Consider the following 14,779-nt stretch of genomic DNA (forward strand, 5'->3'; position numbering starts at 1 on the left):
CTCTGCCTGCTTGTGATCTCTCTCTGTCAAATAAATAAATAAAATCTTAAAAAAAAGAAGGCAGACGCTTAACCAACTGAGCCACCCAGGCACCCCAAGAATTCCATTTTTGAAGCTAGAGAAAGAGCAGAACAAACCTAAAAGGACAGAGGAAAAAAATAATACAGAGAAGAGTAAAAATTAATAAGTGCATACATAAAGAGTGGAGATATCAGTAAAATCAAAAGCTGGTTCTTTGGAAAGACTAATATGATCTACCTTTATGAAGACTGACCTATTTAAAACGATGAAAGGTAGGGTGCCTGGGTGGCTCAGTTGGTTAAGCAACTGCCTTCTGTTCAGGTCATGATCCTGGAATCCCAAGATCAAGTCCTGCATGGGGCTCCCTGCTCAGTGGGGAGTCTACTTCTCCCTCTGATCCTCCCTGCTTCATACTCTCTCTCACTCATTCTCTCTCTCAAATAAATAAAATCTTAAAAAAAAAATAAAACACTGAACGGTATATATAAATAATACTGAAAAAAAAGATATAACTACAAGATTCAATTAAAATTAAAAGCTATATAGAACATTTTGGAAACATGACAGAATGAAAATGTTTTCATTTCCCCAACATCCTGAAATCCCACTAAAATGATAATAAATAATTATATGGGGTGCCTGGCTGGCTCAGTTGGTAGAGCATGCGACTCTTTTTTATTTTTTTTAAAGATTTTTATTTATCTACTTGACAGAGAGACAGAGAGAGAGGGAACACAAGCAGGGGGAGTAGCAGAGAGAGAAGCAGGCTCCCTGCAGAACAAGGAGCCCAATATGGGACACGATCCCAGGACCCCGGGATCAGGACCAGAGCCCAAGTTAGACGCCCAACGACTGAGCCACCCAGCCACCCGAGCATGAGACTCTTGATCTCAGGGTCATGAGTTTGAGCCCCACATTGAGCATGGAAATTACTTTAAAAATAAAAATTAATTAATTAAAATGATAATATATAAATATAAAAGATATGGACCCACAAAGTCATAAAACTTGCTTAGCGGAATGGAGGAATTTTGAAACTAAGTACGCATATCGGGGAAGCCAACAACATATAATCCAATTTGTGCTGCAGAAAGCCACGAAAGTTGAGGAACTAAAGGTATCGGCATATTCACTATTTCACATTATGTACAACAACTGTAATATGCTGGGAAAAGATTTATGATTTCCGTCACACAAGTACCACTGATACTGCTATGCTTCGTTGCCTACATTCATAATTGAAGGAAATGCTAAATTTCACATAATGGTTAGTGAAAATATAAGAGGTAACTTTTTTCCAACCGAGTTCGCAAGTTCAACATACCTGTGGCTCGGCAAGTCCACTCTTAAATATATACCCAATGGGAATACTTCCAAGAAGGAACATATATATAAGAATGTACACGGGCGGGGCTCCTGGGTGGCTCAGTGGGTTAAAGCCTCTGCCTTCAGCTCAGGTCATGATCCCAGGGTCCTGGGATCAAGCCCCGCATCAGGCTCTCTGCTCAGCGGGGAGCCTGCTTCCTCCCCTCTCTCTGCCTGCCTCTGCCTACTTGTGATGTCTATCTGTCAAATAAATAATTAAAATCTTAAAAAAAAAAGAATTTACATAACATTACTTAATAGCCAGAAATTGGAAACAATTCAAATGGTCAAAATCAGTAGAATGACATCCAGAAAACAGGAATCTAAGAAAGGCAAAGTGAATTTCCAGGATGACATCTGTGTAGCAGGCCTAAAGATCAGTCAATCGTTACAGTTGTATAAGGGTAGATGGCAAGAAGAAATATGTCTCCAAATAAAAAAACAAAATGAAAATGAATACTAAAGGATTACCTGATTCCTTTGACCTTGTCGAGTAGGGTTTTACATCCTTGGAGGGGTCTGGTGGAATAATTACTAATGGGTACAAGAAAACAAATCAATTAAACAAAATAACCAAGGTAATTATTAACTCTAGATAAAACAAAATGTCATATTTGAAAAGCAGCATAATAAGAATATATAGTTGACCCTTGAACAATGCAGGGATTAAGGGTACCAAATTCCCCACACAGTCAACAGTCTAACTTCGGAGTCCGCCAAGACTTAAGTACTAAAAGTCTACTGTTGATTGGAAGCCTTACTGATAACAGAAACAGTTGGATTAACACATATTTTGTATATGCATTACATACTGTGTTCTCATAGTAAAGTAAGCTAGAGAAAAGAAATGCTACTAAGAAAATTATAAGGAGGGGCACCTGGGTGGCTCAATGGGTTAAGCCTCTGCCTTGCTTGGGCTCAGGTCATGATCTCAGGGTCCTGGGATCGAGCCCCGCATCGGGCTCTCTGCTCAGCAGGGAGCCTGCTTCCCCCTCCTCTTCTCTCTGCCTGCCTCTCTGCCTACTTTACTTTTTGCCTACTGTAATCTCTGTCAAATAAATAAATAAAATCTTAAAAAAAGAAAATCATAAGGAAAATACAATTACAGTACTATATGTATATTTACTGAAAAAAATCCATGCACGAGGGGACCTGTGCAGTTCAAACCCATGTTGTTCAAGGGTCAACTGTATTATATGTCTCAGCTATGAACAACAATAAATTATCATAATAATGTTAACAATGAATTATGATTGACCAAAAACTTCAACTAAAACAGGTAAGGGGAAGTATATGCAAGACTTTGCATTGTGAATAAATCCCATTAGAAACACTACTATCTTTTACTTGTGGTTTGCCAGTCTGCCATGACTTGAGTAATTAATAACAGATACAACTTGTGAGCTGGAACTATTTTCTACAATAGACATGTTTGTGACATCATGAAATTCTCCAAAACATGTCTTACAAGCTATTGGAGCCAATACACGCCTTAACACACAATGGGTAAAGGCAGGTTCTTTAGGAAAAGATTATGAGAAGAACCCTTATCTCCTTATACTGAATGTCAGGAAGGCACAAAAAGAGGTTCCCTGCAGCTTATGATAAAGAACAAAACATAGTCAAATTTATTCTTCCTTAGAAACGTGCTTTCAAGATGATTAGTCAGGCAACATGTTTTCTTATTTAGCTCCTATGGTCTTAAATATTCTCCAGCTTTTTTTTTTAAAGATTTTGTTTATTTATTTGATAGAGACAGACACAGAGAGAGAGAGGGAACACAAACAGGGGGAGTGGGAGAGGCAGAAGCAGGCTTCCTGCTGAGCGGGGAGCGCGATGTGGGCCTTGATCGCAGAATCCTGGGATCATGACCTGAGCGGAAGGCAGCCGCTTATGGACTGAGCGACCCAGGTGCCCTCCAGCTTTTTTAATAAGTAAAGTTAGAAAAGCAATCTATAGCAAAGCACATAAATGAACAGAAATTTCAGGTTGAAAAGAGTGTTTTGTGTGTGTTCAATACGCCTCACCCATTTTTCCCTTTTAATTGGGAGTGGACAGTACAAATGGTTGTATTCTCCATTTCTCCTCTCATACACTCTAACTCGTGTGTGTTTGCAGGATGTGGTAGCTATAGGAGAACTCAATGCTCATCTTCAACAAAATTCAACAGATAATTCTCTTCTTTGCTTCTGTATAAATCTGAATAGAAAAGGAAAAGGATTTGGAGAATTAGGGAAATAATCTTTTGGTTTGAGTTTTAAATTTAGGGAAAAAAAACCAGGGGCACCTGAGTGGCTCAGTGGGTTAAGCCTCTGCCTTCAGCTCGGGTCTTGATCTCAGGGTCCTGGGATCGAGCCCCACATTGGGCTCTCTGCTCATCGGGGAGCCTGCTTCCCCCTTTCTCTCTGCCTGCCTCTCTGCCTACTTGTGATCTCTCCCTCTGTCAAATAAATAAATAAAATCTTTAAAAAAAATTTTTTTTAATTTAGGAAAAAAATAACTTTTTAGATTTTATTTATTTGGGAGAGTGAGAGCACAAGCAGGGGGAGGGGCAGAAGGAGAGGGAGAGAATCTCAAGCCAACTCCTGGCTGAGCACAGAGCCCAATGTGGGGCTTGATCTCATAACCCTGTGATCATGACTGAAGCCAAAATCAAGAGTGGTACGCCCAACCATCTGAGCCACCCAGGCGCCCCCAACAAATAACTTTTTTAAAATTGTAGGGTAGGGGCCAAGGGCAGGTCATCTCAAAGTGTACCACTGGGCATACTGATTATTTTTAATTAAAAGTTACTTAAGGGGCGCCTGGGTGGCTCAGTCAGTTAAGCGTCTGCCTTTGGCTCAGGTCATGATCCCAAGGTCCTGGGATTGAGTCCTGCATCAGGCTCCCTGCTCAGTGGGGAACCTGCTTCTCCCTCTCTCTGTATCCCTCTCCCTGCTTGCGCTCTCTCTCATGCGCTCTCTCTCAAATAAATAAATAACAACTTTAAAAAAAAGTTACTTAAGGGATGCCTGAGTGGCTCAGTGGGTTAAGCGCCTGCCTTCAGTTCGGGTCATGATCTCAAGGCCTTAGGATCAAGTCCCATAACCAGCTCTTTGCTCAGCAGGGAGCCTGCTTCTCCCTCTGCCTGCTCTGCCTGCCACTCCCCCTGCTTGTGCTCTCTCTCTGACAAATAAATAAAAATCTTAAAATAAAATAAATTTACTTAAGAAATAGCCAGTGCAAGGGGCACCTGGGTGGCTCAGTCATTAAGTGTCTGACTTCGGCTCAGGTCATGATCCTGGGGTCCTGGGATCGAGCCCCACACTGGGCTCCCTACTGGGAGTGAAGCCTGCTTCTCCCACTCCCCAACTGTTCCCTCTCTCGCTGTGTCTCTCTCTGTCAAAAAATAGAAATAGCCAGCACAAGAACACTCTGACACCACCCCTCAACTTTGTCTCCAGAAAGCAGGAAATAAATCTCCCATGTGAAAGGTACACCCTCACTGTACCAGGAGGTAAACAGACATCCTTATCACCAGAGAAAGAATTCAGAGCCAAGAAGGCTGTATAAACAAACCTTATACTTTTACTAACTTAACACCCCAGCTCAAATTCTGTTCAGAATTCCTTACCAGTTGAAGCTCCTGAACATAAGTTTTCTTTGGCCTGTCCGTTCCTCACAGATACATTGTCTCTTTGTCTAAAAAATATAAAAACTGTCTGCCTTGGTCATTTCTTTAGATCTCAATTTCATTATTGGGCCTCTGCATACATAATTAAACTTTGGGTTTTTTCTCCTGTTACCTGTCTCAAGGCAATTTAATTCTTAGACCAAGTAGAGAGTCTTGAGGATAGAGGAAAAATTTTCTTCTCCAACAGCAGCAGAAACACTAAGTTTTTAAAAAATATTTTATTTATTTATTTGAGAGAGAGAGAGCACGAGTGGGGGCAGATGCATAGGGAGAGGGAGAAGCTGACTCCCCACTGAGCAGGGAGCCCGATGCAGGGCTCCGTCTCAGGACCCTGGGATTATGACCTGAGCCAAAGGCAGTCGCTTCACTCACTGAGCCACCCAGGCACCCCAGAAAGACTAACTTTTTTTCTTTTTAAAATTTTTTTAAGTAACCTGTGCACTCAACAAGGGGCTTGAACTCACAATCCTAAAATCAAGAGTCACATACTCTTGAGCTAGCCAGGTACCCCAGCAAGACTAATTTGAAAGTATTCATCTTGGGGGGTGGTGCCTGTGTGGCTCAGTCGGTTAAGCATCTGACTTGATTTCAGCTCCGGTCACAATCACAGGGTTATGTGATCAAGGCCTGTGTTGGGCTCTACACTAGGCATGGAGTCTGCTTCAGATTCTCTCCCTCGGACCCTCCTCTTTCTCTCTTCTTCTCTAAAAAAATGAAGTATTCATCTTAACATCATTACAATAAAGCTTTTCTATTTTGAATACTCTATTCTTAGCTGATGTCTCTAAACGATTTCACTTTTAAATTCACCATTATACATTACATACTCATATGATTATGTGAACAACCAAAGTTTATAGTATTTGAAGCAACCAAAAGGCAAAGGGCCTCTAATGTCTATAAAAGCAAAATGTGGGGGCACCTGGGTGGCTCAGTAGTTTAAACATCTGACTCTTGATTTTGGGGCTCAGGTCATGATCTCAGGGTGGTGAGACTGAGCCCCGTGTCTAGCTCCTCGTTCAGCAGGGAGACTTCTTAGAATTTTCTCTCTTCCTCTGTCCCTCCTTGCCCAGCCCCCTGCTCATGCACGTGTTCTCCCTCTCTCTCAAATAAATAAATAAACCTTTTAAAAAAAGACAAAATGAGAAACATGAGATCTTTTAACATTGGAAGCTTTTTTTTTTTTTAATTTTTTTGGTCTTTGGGACTGCCCTACTAGAAATTAGGAAAAGTATTATTAACTTTGAACCATTTTCCCCCTTAGGATTAGTAGTGGCTGCTTGGTAGCTGTTTACCATAAATAAATGAGAAACATTTCTGATCTTATTATTTTTGTTTTTTTTTTAATTATTCTTTGATTTTTCTTTTTACTTTGGGCTTTTTTAAATAGCTCCAAATCCTAGATGCCTGGGTGGCTCAGTGGGTTAAAGCCTCTGCCTTCGGCTCAGGTCATGATCTCAGAGTCCTGGGATCGAGCCCCACATCAGGCTCTCTGCTCTGTGGGGAGCCTGCTCCCCACCCCCTGCCTGCCTCGCTGCCTACTTGTGATCTCTGTCTGTCAAAGAAATAAATAAAATCATAAAAAAAAGCTCCAAATCCTCCCAGTCTGAATTTCTCTAAATTGTTATTTATCTAATTGTCTTCCTTTACTTCTATACCTATAGAATGTGTTACAGTGCTTGTCTACTATTTGACATGAAACCTCTTCATGTTTTATAATATAACATAAACGACACCTTTTCTTTTAATTTTTACAAAATTTTAATTCCAGTATAATTAACATATAGTAATATATTATAGGCATAAAATACAGTGATTCACCAGTTTTTTTTTAAAGATTTTATTTATTTATTTGACAGACAGAGATCACAAGTAGGCAGAGAGGCAGGCAGAGAGAGGAAGGGAAGCAGGCTCCCTGCTGAGCAGAGAGCCCAATTTGGGACTCGATCCCAGGCCCCTGGGATCATGACCTGAGCCGAAGGCAGTGGCTTAATCCACTGAGCCACCCAGGCGCCCCGATGGTAAGGTATTTTAAATAATTATACCTTGTAAGCCTCCTTTTTATGTTGGAATCCAAAGTCCTCAAAAATACCTTTAATACCTCGACTAATATATAAAATAAAATATTATCCTTCCTTTACAGATAACATTAAAATCAGCAAGTATTTATGTGAAATAACTTTTTGTACTTTATAAATCATCCAACTCCTTTCCTAAATGTCTGCTTGGGATCTGGGTAATTTCAGAGCTGATCTGGGTCAGGAATTAATTTCAAACAACAGTGAACACAAGAGTGTTTAAATAAAGATCATTTGGGGGCACCTGGGTGGCTCAGTTGGTTGGGCCTCTGCCTTCGGCTCAGGTCGTGGTCTCGGGGTCCTGGGATTGAGCCCCATGTCAGGCTCTCTGCTCGGCGGAGAGCCTGCTTCCCCCCTCCCCCGCCCCACCACCTGCCTCTCTGCCTACTTGTGACCTCTTTCTCTCTCTGTCAAATAAATAAATAAAATCTTTTTTAAATAAATAAATAAATAAAGATCATTTTGATCTTGAAACAATGGTAGTCTTACAGTTCCCATTATGCTGGGTGAAGCTGAACACCAAGCAGTCCCCACATGAGTCCCATGAGTTTTATTTGTGAAAGGAGTAGATATAAAAGGGGCACTACAACTTATAAAAAAATGGCCTGCTCAAGTAAGGCCAGGGAAGAATTTCAGTAGAATTTCAGAAGAAAAACAGTACGGTTTTTCTGTGTGTATGTAGACATTTTCCCTTCTGCCTTTTCCAGGTGGGGAGACAACCCCAACCACGATAATGCCTAGCTTGGGAAGTGGGAAGAAGGATCTTGGACTATACAGTGAAACAGTGACAGTCTAGGATGTGAGGAACTTTGGAAGAGTTCTCTACCTCTCTCTCTCTCTGTCTTTTATTCTCCCCTTTAACTGGCGAAAAGGGGCCATACCACACCCTTCCCCTTGGGTTTTGTTTGTTTGTTTTTTTCCTTTTGTTTTGGAATAAATAATATATTAACAGGGTACAATAACCAAAAGGTTAAAAAGATGTACAGTGAGAAATATATGAAAAGGTGGGCAACTTCATTAATCATTAGAGAGGTGCCAAGTGAAACTGCAAGGGGGGACTTCTGCGTGGTTCAGTCTGTTAAGCTTCTGCCTTTGACTGAGGTTATGATGTCCCGGGCCTGAGATCGAGCCCCACATTAGGCTCTCTGCTCAGTGGGGAGCCTGCTTCTCCCTCTGCTTACTGCTCTCCCTGCTTGTACACTTGCTCTCTCTCTCTCTCTGGCAAATAAATAAATAAAATCTTAAAGAAAACCAACAACAGTGGGCTACCACTATATGCTCATCTAGTTTTCACAAGGGTATCAAGCAACTGGAACTCACACATGGCTCTTAAGAATGTAAAACAGGGGGAAGCCTGGGTGGCTCAGTTGGTTAAGCCGCTGCCTTCGGCTCAGGTCATGATCCCAGCGTCCTGGGATCGAGTCCCACATCGGGCTCCTTGTTCTGTGGGGAGTCTGCTTCTCCCTCTGCCTCTGCCTGCCACTCTGTCTGCCTGTGCTCGCTCTCTCTCTCTCTCTGACAAATAAATAAATAAAATCTTTAAAAAAAAAAAGAATGTAAAACAGGGGGCACCTGGGTGGCTCAGTGGGTTAAGCCTCTGCCTTCGGCTCAGGTCATGATCTCGGGGTCCTGGGATCGAGTCCCGCATCGGGCTCTCTGCTCAGCGGAGAACCTGCTTCCTCCTCTATCTCTCTCTCTGCCTGCCTCTCTGCCTGCTTGTGATCTCTCTCTGTGAAATAAATAAATAAAAATTTTAAAAAAAAGAATGTAAAACAGTACAAACACATTGGAAAGCTCTTTGGCAGTGTGCAAGCCAAGGGTAGGCTGCATCAAATGTGACATTTTGGCAGAGTGACTACATAGAATTAAAATTACTCACGAAATTCTGACTTCCTTTTGTCTCCAGAAAGCAAGGAATAAATCTCCCATGCGAAAGGTACCCTTCCTGTACCAGGAGGCAAAGAGACATCTTTATCATCAGAAATAGAGACTTCATAAACAAGAAGGTTGTATAAACAAGTCTTGTTACTTTTACTAGTTTACTGCCCCAACCCAAACTCTGTCTAGAATTCTTTACTAATCGAAGCTCCCAAACATAAGTTTTTAAAAAAGACTTTATTTATTCATTTGAGAGAGACACAGAGAGAGAGAGAGAGACAGAGAGAAAATGAGCAGGGGCGAGGATGGAGAGGGAGAAGCAGGCTCCCCGTTTAGCAGGAAGCCCGACGTGTGACTCAGTCCCAGGACTCTGGGATCATGACTTGTGCCAAAGGCAGATGCTTAACTGATTGAGCCACCCAGGCGCCCTGAACATAAGTTTTCTTTGTCCTGTCAATTCCTACAGATTTGTTTGCAAAAAAATTAAAAAGCTATCTGTCTTGGTCATTTCTTTGGGTCTCAATTTTATATTAGGCTTCTATGCACATGTAATTAAACTCTGGCTTTTTTTCTCCTATTAATCTGTCTTATGTCAATTTAATTCTTAGGCCACCTAGAAGAATCTTAAGAGTTCAAGTAAAATTTTTCCTTATTAAATGGAACATATGCTTACTGTATGATCTGGCAATTCCAATGCTAGATATGTATCTGATATAAACGTATACATTTGATCACCAAATGATATGTACTGGAATATTCAGTGCAGCACCCCACATAGCGAAATGGATACACTGTGGTAGAGTCACACAATGGAATACTATACAGCAATGAAAACGAACAATTCAAAGCTACATGTGAGAATATAAATGAATCTCACAGCCATAAATGTTAAGAGAAAGAAGCCAGGCATAAAGAATTCACACCACGTAGTTCAGTTTACATAAATTTCTGAACAGGCAAAATAAACCAATGTGTGAGAAGTCAGGATGGTGGTATTCTTGGTAGAGGAAGTGACCTGGAAGGGAAACCAAGGGAGCATCTAGATTGCTGGCCATGCTCTTTCTTGCTCTCAGTGCTGGTTACGAGAGTGTGGTCACTCTGTGAAAATTTAGCAAGTTGTACATTTATTATTTGTGCACTTGTCTGTACAGGTATTATACCTTAATTAAGTTTAATTACAGGGGCACCTGGGTGGCTCAGTGGGTTAAGCCTCTGCCTTCAGCTCGGGTCATGATCTCAGGGTCCTGGGATCGAGCCCCGCATCGGGCTCTCTGCTTAGCAGGGAGCCTGCTTCCTCCTCTCTCTCTCTCTGCCTGCCTCTCTGCCTACTTGTGATCTCTGTCAAATAAATAAATAAAATCTTTTAAAAAAAAGTTTAATTACAAAAAGAAACTTTACATGGGGCGCCTGGGTGGCTCAGTCAGTTAAGTGTCTGCCTTTGGCTCAGGACATGATCCCAGGGTCTTGGGTTTGAGCCCTACGCTGGGCTCCCTGCTTGGCAGGGAGCCTGCTTCTCCCTCTCTCTCTGCCTGCTGCTCCCCCTGCTTGTGCTCCCTCTATGTCAAATAAATAAAATCTTTTAAAGAAAAGATTTTATTTATTTGACATAGAGAGAGAGAACATGAGTAGGCAGAGAGGCAGGCAGAGAGAGAGGGGGAAGCAGGCTTCCTGCTGAGCAGAGAGCCCAATGCTGGGCTCGATCCCAGGACCCTGAGATCATGACCTGAGCCGAAGGCAGAGGCTTAACCCACTGAGCCACCCAGGCACCCTAAAATCATTTTTTAAAAAAAGAAACTTTACAATGTATGATAGATAATATAATGCCCCCCCAAAGTTGTCTACACCCTAATCCCTAGAAGCTCTATGTTAAGTGTTTAGAATTAAAAAAAAAAAAAAAAAGAGCAGCCATGAGCTGGAGTCAATTCCACCATCCCCCGACCACAAGAGCAAACTAGATGTAATTCCAGTTTCAATCTATCCCAGGAATTTGACCTTTTAACAGTCAAGCTGAAAGTTCCAGATTAGCACTAGTGAGGTAATCAGCACGATAAACACCCTACCTTTCCTTTCCTCTCAGAAAGATGTCTGAACCTCAAACAGTCATTTATTTCCTTTTGCTAGTAACTTCCATGCCCCACCCTCCTACCTATAAAAACCTTCCATTTTGTACAGCTCTTCTGAGCAGCTATTTGCTAGGTGGGATACTGCCCAATTCATGAATCCCTTAATAAAGCCAACTGGATTTTGTTTTTATTTATTTTTTTTAGTATAGAAATGTCTAATTTATTTATATATTTGTTATTTTATCTTTTCATTAACATATAATGTATTATTAGCCCCAGGGGTACAGGTCTGTGAATCGTCAGGCTTACACACTTCACAGCACTCACCATAGCATATACCCTCCCCAATGTCCATAACCCAGCCACCCTATCCCTATCCCCCACCCCCTGAATTTCATTTTTAAACATAAATTATATGGCAAAGGGAATTAAGGTAGCTAATCACCTAACATTAACACAGGAAGAGTATTTGGGATTTTTCAGAACAATATAATCACAGGGGTCTTAAACGTGGAAGGGGGGGGGTGCCTGGGTGGCTCAGTCAGTAAAGTGTCTGACTCTTGACTTTGTTCATGATCTCAGGGTTGTGAGATCAAGCCCTGTGTCTCGGGCTCCACACTGGGCATGGATTCTGCTTAAGATTCTCTCGGAAAAAAAAAAAAAGTGGAAGGAGGAGATAGAAGAGCGAGTGAAAAAGAGGTAGCTGAAGCAGGGTCAGAGAAAGGTGCTATGTTGCTGGCTTTGAAGATGGAGGAAGGGGCCATGAGTGGAGGAAGATGAGCGGCCTCAAAACTCTGAAAATGACAAAAAAAACTACATTCTCTCCTAGAGCTTCCAGCAAGGAACTCAGTCTGCAGGTGCACCTGCCTGCATCTCAATTTTAGTACAGTGAGATCCACGTTGGACTTTTCATCTACAGAACTGCAAGGTAATAAAGGTGTGTTATTTTAACCCACTACATTTGTGGTAATTTGTTACAGCAGCAAAAGGAAACTACTACAGTTGGTGTGGGGAAAAATCAAGTGTTCAGTTTTGATGTGTTCAGAGAATCTGAACATGTTAGACAGCTATGCGGAGATCTCAAACAGGCAGCCGCATAGGAGTCTGGAATTCAGGGGAGAGGTAGCAGCTGGAGGTACAAATTTCTGAGTTGTCAGTGAAGAGCGAAAAGCCACAGAATGGATGAGATTAACAAAAGAGTGAGTATAGATAGAAAAGAGGTCTAAGGGGGGCGCCTGGGTGGCTCAGTACGTTAAAGCCTCTGCTTTCGGCTGAGGTCATGATCCCAGGGTCCTGAGATGGAGCCCCCCATCGGGCTCTCTGCTGCTCGGCAGGGAGCCTGCTTCCCTTCCTCTCTCTCTCTGCCTGCCTCTCTGCCTACTTGCAATCTCTGTCTGTCAAAGAAATAAATAAAATCTAAAAAAAAAAAAAAAAGAAAAAGAAAAGAAAAGAGGTCTAAGGACTGACCTCTGGGACACCCAGTTCTCACAGCTGACATAAGGTGTTTAAAGCTAGCGAGCCCTCTGGGGCGCCTGGGTGGCTCAGCCAGTTAAGCATCCAATTCTTGGTTTTGGCTCAGGTCATGATCTCAGGGTTGTGAAATAGAGCCCTGCGTCAGGCTCTATGCTCAGTGCAGAGTCTGTGCCCGATCTTCTCTCCCTCGCCCTCTGTCCCCTCCCCCCTCAAATATATAGATAAATCTTAAAAAGAAGAGGAAAAAAAAGCTAGTGAGCACTCCAAAACAGAGGCAGATACCTAAGCTAGGCTTATAAGAACAGGCAGGTACTGGAGACAGAAGTAACAGATCTCAAATACGAAGAAACAATTTTGGCAAGAGGAATCAAGCATCTGCTTGGCAATAGAGGTTGAGAAAAATTTAAGGATTATTGAGTCTGGGTAATATATTCTAGATGTCAGCAAAGATGGGACCTTGGCTCTGAGCCAGCTTTCTGCCCTGGGCTTCCATTGCATCCTTACCTTGATTCCTGCCCCCCGTGGGTATCTGTGCATTGTTCTAGCTTATCATTTGCCCTTCTTTCCTATTTCATTTTCTTTTTCCTTAATTGCACATAATACAGAAATAATACATTCAATTGATTCTGACATTTTTTCCCCCACATCTTAACACCTCCAAAATTAAGATGAATCTTAGAAGTTGATAGTGTGAGGGGTACCTGGGTGGCTCAGTGGGTTAAATCTCTGCCTTCGGCTCGGGGTCGTGATCTCAGGGTCCTGGGATCGAACCCTGCATCAGGCTCTCTGCTCAGCGGTGAGCCTGCTTTCCCCCCATCTCTTGCCTGCCTCTCTGCCTACTTGTGATCTCTCTGTCAAATAAATAATTAAAATCTTTTAAAAAAAGGACTGGAGGGATTTGCTATAAAATAATAATAATAGTCACTAATTTTAAGTGTACAATTCAACGAGTTTACACAAATATGTATAGACATGCAACCACCACCACAATTGTGATAAAGGGCATTTTCATCATTCCAAAAACGTTTCCTGGAGTCTCTAGACAGCCAATCCCTTCTCTCCACACCTGTCCCCTGCAATCAATGATCTGCATTCTATCACTAGTTTTACCTTTTCTAGAATTTCATAAAATGAGATTGTACAGCATGTGCTGTGCCTGGATTTTTTCACGCAGCATAATCATTCTCAGATTCATTCATGTTGACAGACTTATCAGTTCGTTTTTACCGTGGAGTATCATTTCATCCTATGGATGTATCACATTTTTGTTTGTCCATTCGCCAGTTGAGATATTTGAATTGTTTCCAGTCTGCGGCTATTTAAAAAAAAAAAAAAAGAATAATCAGCCTTTTTCAAAGTGGGAAAAAGGGTAAACCCATCTAAAACAAGTTGGATTATATTTTATTTTCTCCTCCCCATGAGGCGTGAGTACCATGATAGAATCCTTTTACTTTAAAAAAAGTATAAGGAGGGACGCCTGGGTGGCTCAGTTGGTTAAGCCGCTGCCTTCAGCTCAGGTCATGATCCCAGCGTCCTGGGATAGAGTCCCACATCAGGCTCCTTGTTCTGTGGGGAGCCTGCTTCTCCCTCTGCCTCTGCCTGCCACTCTGTCTGCCTGTGCTCGCGCTCTCTCTCTCTCTCTCTCTGACAAATAAATAAATAAAATCTTTAAAAAAAAAGTATAAGGAAAACAAATCTCATACATTTTGGTTATATTACTCCTTTAATTATCAGTGAATGGTGTTAAGTATCTGTGAATCCTAATCAAGTTAAGGAAAAGAAATTCCAAAGTTCCTGAAAGTACAGTTTAGAGTCGATAATTAAAAAATACAAATCTAAAAAGAAAGAAAGCACAAGTCGTTCCCCCAGCGAGGTAAACTTTGGATAACATCGGGTTCCCTGAGGGAAACAAAGCCTGCAGAACCTAGCTTTTTTTTTTTTTTTTTTGCCAAAAAAAAGTTGTTTTTTTTTTTCTATCTTTTGATCTGAAAAACACTGAACTTTCAAGAGTAAAGACCCCTCTTTACTTACAAATAGAGACACTGATATAACAGGCTTCAGAACGCGCGGCCAGAAGCGGCTAACTACTCTGTATGCCGGGATTTGTAGTCCGTTAAAGAGTCCTTCTAGCCAACATGGCGGAGTTGTTAATGACGTGAGAATAGCGACCCCGAGGGAGTATGGGCCGCTAGGGGATTGGGCGGTGTGGGGAGTCGACAGGCGGGAAG

General features: G+C 41.8%; 1 long non-coding RNA gene across 1 annotated transcript; it reads right to left on the bottom strand.

Annotated features, from left to right (window-relative positions):
- Positions 1–2,496: 2,496 nt before the first annotated feature.
- On the bottom strand, positions 2,497–14,686 carry LOC125091364 (uncharacterized). The gene is made up of 4 exons (XR_007124659.1): positions 14,583–14,686; positions 13,662–13,866; positions 9,017–9,082; positions 2,497–3,585 (listed from the first exon to the last, which is right to left on the bottom strand). It is a non-coding gene; the product is annotated as an uncharacterized LOC125091364 (long non-coding RNA).
- Positions 14,687–14,779: the final 93 nt, after the last annotated feature.

Source organism: Lutra lutra, chromosome X (assembly GCF_902655055.1).
Source record: "Lutra lutra chromosome X, mLutLut1.2, whole genome shotgun sequence".
NCBI classification, from domain to species: Eukaryota; Metazoa; Chordata; class Mammalia; order Carnivora; family Mustelidae; genus Lutra; species Lutra lutra.